At 30.9% G+C, this 6,000-nt stretch overlaps 1 pseudogene; it reads right to left on the bottom strand.

Moving 5' to 3' along the window:
* Nucleotides 1-276: 276 nt before the first annotated feature.
* Nucleotides 277-1,947, bottom strand: LOC120190532 (annotated as a pseudogene).
* Nucleotides 1,948-6,000: the final 4,053 nt, after the last annotated feature.

The following is a 6,000-nucleotide window of genomic DNA, read 5'->3' as shown; positions in this document are numbered from 1 at the left end:
TTCCTCCAGAAATCAAAACAGTGGAGAAACCTCTTCTAATACTATATAATATTTCAATTGAATCATTGATGATATGAAGACATAACATTCTTATGAGGAAAAATATCTCAAAAGAAGGAACAGTATCCTACATTAACAGCTAAAACACTTTTTGGCCCTCCCTCTGTATATATATCCCCAGATAATTTTAAGAGGTTTTAACATACAAGCAAGGTTATACACAGGGAACAACCCACCAGAAATGATCTGTTCAAATAATATTCAAGTTTGCACTTCCTATCTCAAGGGAAGCGAATAAGATGCCTTGTTGCTGCAACCATAGTTCCACATTCCTGATTTGCAAGGTCCAACAGAGTAGACAAAAACTTGAATTATGTCATTGATGCCGCGAGAATGGCACTCACTCACTCGAACATCAACCTTCATCTGATGTATATCTTTTGACTCTAACCCGTTCACCATTAAAGTGTATGAATTTCCTTTACTCGTGTATCGTCTAAGAACCAACTTCTGCTTGTCTTCTTGGTCAAGTTTCTTAAAAGCACAGGCCACTTTCTTGATTGAGTTTTCATCTGGTCAGACGCGTAACTCCTCCATGTCAGCAAATACCTTTGAAATGAAAACTAATAACTTAGAACCAACATAGCTTTGCTTCATTTAGTATGAATTCTCAAAAACAGTTTAGGGGTGTCAAATAAAAACAGCAGAGCTGGTTCTGTACGGCATACCTCTATTACCTTATCCTGCATGTCATGATGATCAAATAAAGAAATCATCCTAGAAAACAACTGCTTTGAGATAGAACGGGTGTGTGTATGCAAAATCATGTTCCATAATGATCCAGCCTCATCCACTCTGTTATCCATATCAAACGCAAGTAGAAGGGTGTCATATGTTCCCATTGTAGCTCCTTGGCCTTTGCTTAACATCCACTTCGCCACCTGAGTATCAGTGAGTCCATTACTGAACATGACCAAAACAGCAATTACAGCGTAAACCAAACGATCATTCAGCATTAACGTATACAGGAACAATATCTAAATCTCTATAGCAAAGGCTCCACATTTTTATCTTTGAACCACCAAACAAACTAGAAGGTAATGGAAAATTATTGAACAAATAAAACTTCCCTACATCGATGATACCACTTCAGAAGCTGAAAAACACAAAGCAATGATACCAACATACTTGAATGACACGCAGCCATTGGCTCCTCTTCCTCAAAATCCGTAAAGCCTTGGCAGCTGCAATCAATGGAAACTCGGTTTCCCAAACTACCCACTTGTCCAATGCTCCATAAACAATCTCCTTTTCATTGGGAAGTTGAGAAATCTGCTCTTTTTACATATAGAATCAGTGCATAGCTTTATCTTCAAATTCTAGAATATATATACTGTAGCTAAAAAAGTACTCAAAGAAGAGAAAAAGGGCAAATTAAACTCACAATTCGAACAAGATTGAGTGTCTTTTGTCCAGAGCCAGCTGAATCTCTTTTCTTCCACCAGTGATGCTCGTTCTTCCCCACCTTCTTCACTGGTTTCCTGCATGCTCGAAAATTTTATAACTTTGGGCTTCTAAATTAAATATTAATATTCAATATTTTAATATATTGATTTCAAATTTTTAAATAACACCTACTTCTCGACAACTCTGGAAATGCTCAGTGATTGTTCACCCATCTTCTGGGAACATTTAACACAGGGAGTTTTGCAAATTGAGAACTCAGGAACCAATGAAAAAGTCACTTCGTTTCCTTGAACCTGAAAAACAATATTTTCAGCCTTCTTCTATTAGAAATATTGGGTAAAATCAAGATGGCAACCTGGAAAAAAACGATAGCTTGTAATTTCAATTTATCAACCTTGGTTTTGGGCAAAGCGGATAATGGATTACTTCTTGAATGGATACAGCTAAAATCCAAAAGCCAATGATTTCATTATTCTTCATTGACAACCAAAAGGCATTTTTTACTCCCTCTGAAAGTTATTAAAAGAATCAAACAACTCTACTCAAGATTTCTTTGGAAGGGATCCGATAAGGCTGCTACGGGAGAAAGAATCAGTTGGGAGAAAATATGCAATCCCAAATCAGAAGGCGGTCTTGGCTTAAAAAATATCGGAACTTGGGATAAAACATGTATGGTTCACCTCATTCTGAAAATACTAGCCGGTGAAAGATCATTGTGGGTTGCATGGATCCACTGCTATGTAATTAAAGACAGTAATTTCTCACTCATCAGTGAATGTTCTTCCTTTAGTTGGTGTTTCAAGAAACTTATTAAACTAAGGAATGAAGCTCTTCCTATTATTAGCTCTGGAATTTCGAAGACTAGAGAAATATGGGCGGAAATGAGAGTTCATCAAGCAAAGGTCTCTTGGCACAAAATCATTTGGTTTCTACTCCACATTCCCAAGCTGAATATTATCTCCTGGATGGCTTTGCTGGACCGTCTTCCTACTCGGGACATAATCTCTAAAATGGGAATTATTACTGACGACTTATGTTTATTATGTAATGAGTTGCAGGAAACAAGAAATCACTTGTTTACGGAATGTTCTTATGCTACTTCGCTGTGGAATTCAATCATGAACCTTTCAAATATGTGTAACATGCATTCTTCATGGGAATCAAGGATAAGATGGGCTGCTCAACAGTGGAAAGGCAAATCTTTGATTACTATCATCATGAAACTTTCTTGGACAACTTTCATTTACTCGATATAGGAAAAAAGAAATAGACGAATTTTTAGAAGAATCAAGATCTCCTGAACAAATCTTACAGATCATAAAGGACTTTATTAGAATCAATCTTAGCGATAGGAACTTCAATAGAACATATGATGTTAATATTAACTTATGTAACTCATGGAGTATTGACTGATCATTATTTTGTTTGTAATTAGCGTTTACTCCATTTAGGTTGTTATTGTATACTTTCTTCATTGGATAATAAAAATTTTACTTATAAAAAAAACTTACAATCGCCTTATTTAGTTATTATTTTAACTTTAAATTGATCCTTAATTGTTAGTTTTTAAGGGTGGCTTGTTCGTTTTTATTTATTTTTGGAATCAATACTGGATTAGTGGGCACGACGCATCTGAAGAGACGATGAGTTAACACCTTCTAGAAGGTCCAACCAACGCTTTTAGAAGGACGAATGGATCAACCGCACGTTTATACAATTCGAATGCAAGTTAAACTCATTTTTTAGTTTATTAGTTTAAATATTATGTTATATTTTATCTTTGTTTTTAGTATTTTAGTATTTTAGTTTAAATATTTTTATTAAGAACTATCTCTTTATTTTATGAATTATATTTTTCTTATTTTTAGGATTTTAAAGACTATAAATATCATTAAGGATGAGCCTAAAAACATATTTAGAAATCATTTTTCTTCTTTCCTCTGGTTTTATAAAAGTTTTTCTTTTCTTTTTCAAAATTCTTCTTTGTTATTTTTATTTTAATTTTTAAAGATGTTAAGTATGATTGTCATACTTTACTAATTTCTCTATAGTCAAAGGCTGAAGCGATGACTTAATCCCTATTGTGAGGATTAAAAAACACTAATATTTTTTTAATTTTCTGGAGAAATAAGACTAGTAATCGACTTATATTTTTAAAATCAAAACGCTTTTTAATCAAAAAGTCGACATTGGTTCGGAAGTTGTTCTGATTTGTAGTTGGAAGGAAGAATCGACTGGTAACAAGTTCGGTTGGTAGCAAGTTCAACTTCCTATGAACACACTTAACGACGGTCCACTAAGGGAAATTGAGATCAGGCTCGATTCTCATTGAGGCAACATAGTCCGAGTCAGGTTTTTTCAGATCTATAAAACAATTTGGTGCTAACGATGATAGTCGTATTTAGTCTTCGTAAATGACTGATATCCAAAAATAGATTTTGGGTTATCCAAAAATAGATTTTGGGTTATCGGTTCACAAGATAGAAAAATAAGTTACAGGGTTGGGCCCTGTAGACTGTAATTGACGAATAACCGAAGCAAAAATTTATTCCAATGATCAATAGGAATTTAAGGCAAAAGCTGAAGTCCGAGGCAAATTTCAGTATAAGTTTATCTCAATCACTTTAAATTTATTTATTTAATTATTATTTTTTATTTTAAAAACAACGTTTAAACTTCTCTTTAATCTCATCTAAAAATCTACCTTATCTCATTCTTCTTCTAAATCAGAAAGTTCACTTCATCATAAACACTAGAGTCTCTGTGGACCGACCATGCTTCCCTACTCTTCTCTCTCTTTATTTATTTATTATTAAGAAGCCAAAATTATTTTAACAGTAAAACGACACTTGTCAATAACCTAATTCAAATTTTTGGTCAGGGAAAAGAGAGTAAAACTAACAAGTTTCATAATAAGAGGAAGGGGAAAAGATTGAAACCAAGTATCAGCCATGAACTGTATTTGGAGAACTATTGGGCCTCAATGGAGTTGAAAAGTCTGGGCTAAAGGAACACACATAGTATCACATTACATGAAAAAGAAAAAATATATATTTAAAAAAATAACAACTTCTTATAGGTACATTGTAACATTGGTGATGAGAGAATATGTTTTATAAATGAAGTTTTAATATTATTATATGTATTATTTATTATTTTATATTTTTATATTAATAAGTTTGATTGATTCAAATACATTATTTTTTATCATTTTACTAAATTAATTAAAATTTATTAGTATGAACCAATCGAACATATCAATAAAATGTAAAAGTTATTATAGAACTGATTTCAATAAAAAATGTATAAAAATAGTAATAAATAACATATGTATGTCCTAATTACTTTTCATTGTCATTTATAACATGAATTATTTTTAATTAATTTTTAATTTATATTATAATTAATATATTTTTTAAAAATAATATAATTAATTTCAAGTCTAATTTATGATAAAATGTATCTATTATAATCATGTATCAAAATTAATTAGCTTGGTGGAGTGGTTTCAGCTTCAATGGTGGGTTTTGGAACTGGTCTAATCTTATTGTCGTCAAAAAAAGTTTTTTTTTATATATTTTTTATGTTAGAGACTTATTTAGAATAAAAATTAGAGTTTATGGTCTTTTATACAGTTAGTTCCAAAAAAATTAATAATAAAGTTAGAAAGCAAATTTTAAAATTAAATAATATTTATCTCAATTTTTAACAGTTGATTAATGGAAAATATAGATGGTAAAATCTGCTAAAAGGTTGTAAATAATAAATATAATTTTTAAAGGTTGTTGATAAATATAAAATCTTATCATAGAATGATGGATGATAGGTGAATTTTTATTGAATTGGTAATTTTAATTCAAAATTTTATTTAAAAATATTTTAATATATAATGTTAAATTTTAAAATAAAAATAAAAATTAACTTTATTACTTAATTTTTTATAAAAAAAATTTAAGAAGAAAAAACTATTAAATAAGTATCACTGAATTTATTATCCGACCCGACCCTATATGAGAAAAACATATATTTTATTGAATAAAATAATAATTTTTTAATAAATATATTATTTGGTTGGTTTGGATATTGTTATGTAAAACCAGACACGTGTACTCAATCGAGAGAAACAAAACAAATCGGATAGTTAAATTAAAGTCAAGTACGAAATACTGTATTTTACCCTATAAAAAATAGTATGATAATTTCATTAGCTATTGAATGTAGACGACTTTTAGATGACACCATCATTTCTCAAACACCGTTTTTAAAAAAAGAAAAAAAATATCAGTGATAAAAAATATCTTATAATATATGATTTTAATTTTTTTTTTTGAATTTGTCAAAATGACCAACTAAATCGCAATGCGATCGATAATTCGCAACGCGATCTCCGGTATCGCAAATCAATTTCCAGATTCGCAACGCGAACATCGACTATCGCAACGCGAACTTCGACTATCTCAATGCGATTTTCTAAATTCGTTGCGATAGTCCAAGTTCGCGTTGCGATTTATTTCAAATTTGTTTCGATAGTCC

The sequence above is a fragment of the Hibiscus syriacus genome, unplaced genomic scaffold, assembly GCF_006381635.1.
Source record: "Hibiscus syriacus cultivar Baekdansim isolate YM2019G1 unplaced genomic scaffold, ASM638163v2 tig00116962_pilon, whole genome shotgun sequence".
Classification (NCBI taxonomy): domain Eukaryota; kingdom Viridiplantae; phylum Streptophyta; class Magnoliopsida; order Malvales; family Malvaceae; genus Hibiscus; species Hibiscus syriacus.
The sequence above is the reverse complement of the archived record's forward strand: the minus strand, read 5'-3'. Positions and strand labels throughout refer to the sequence as shown.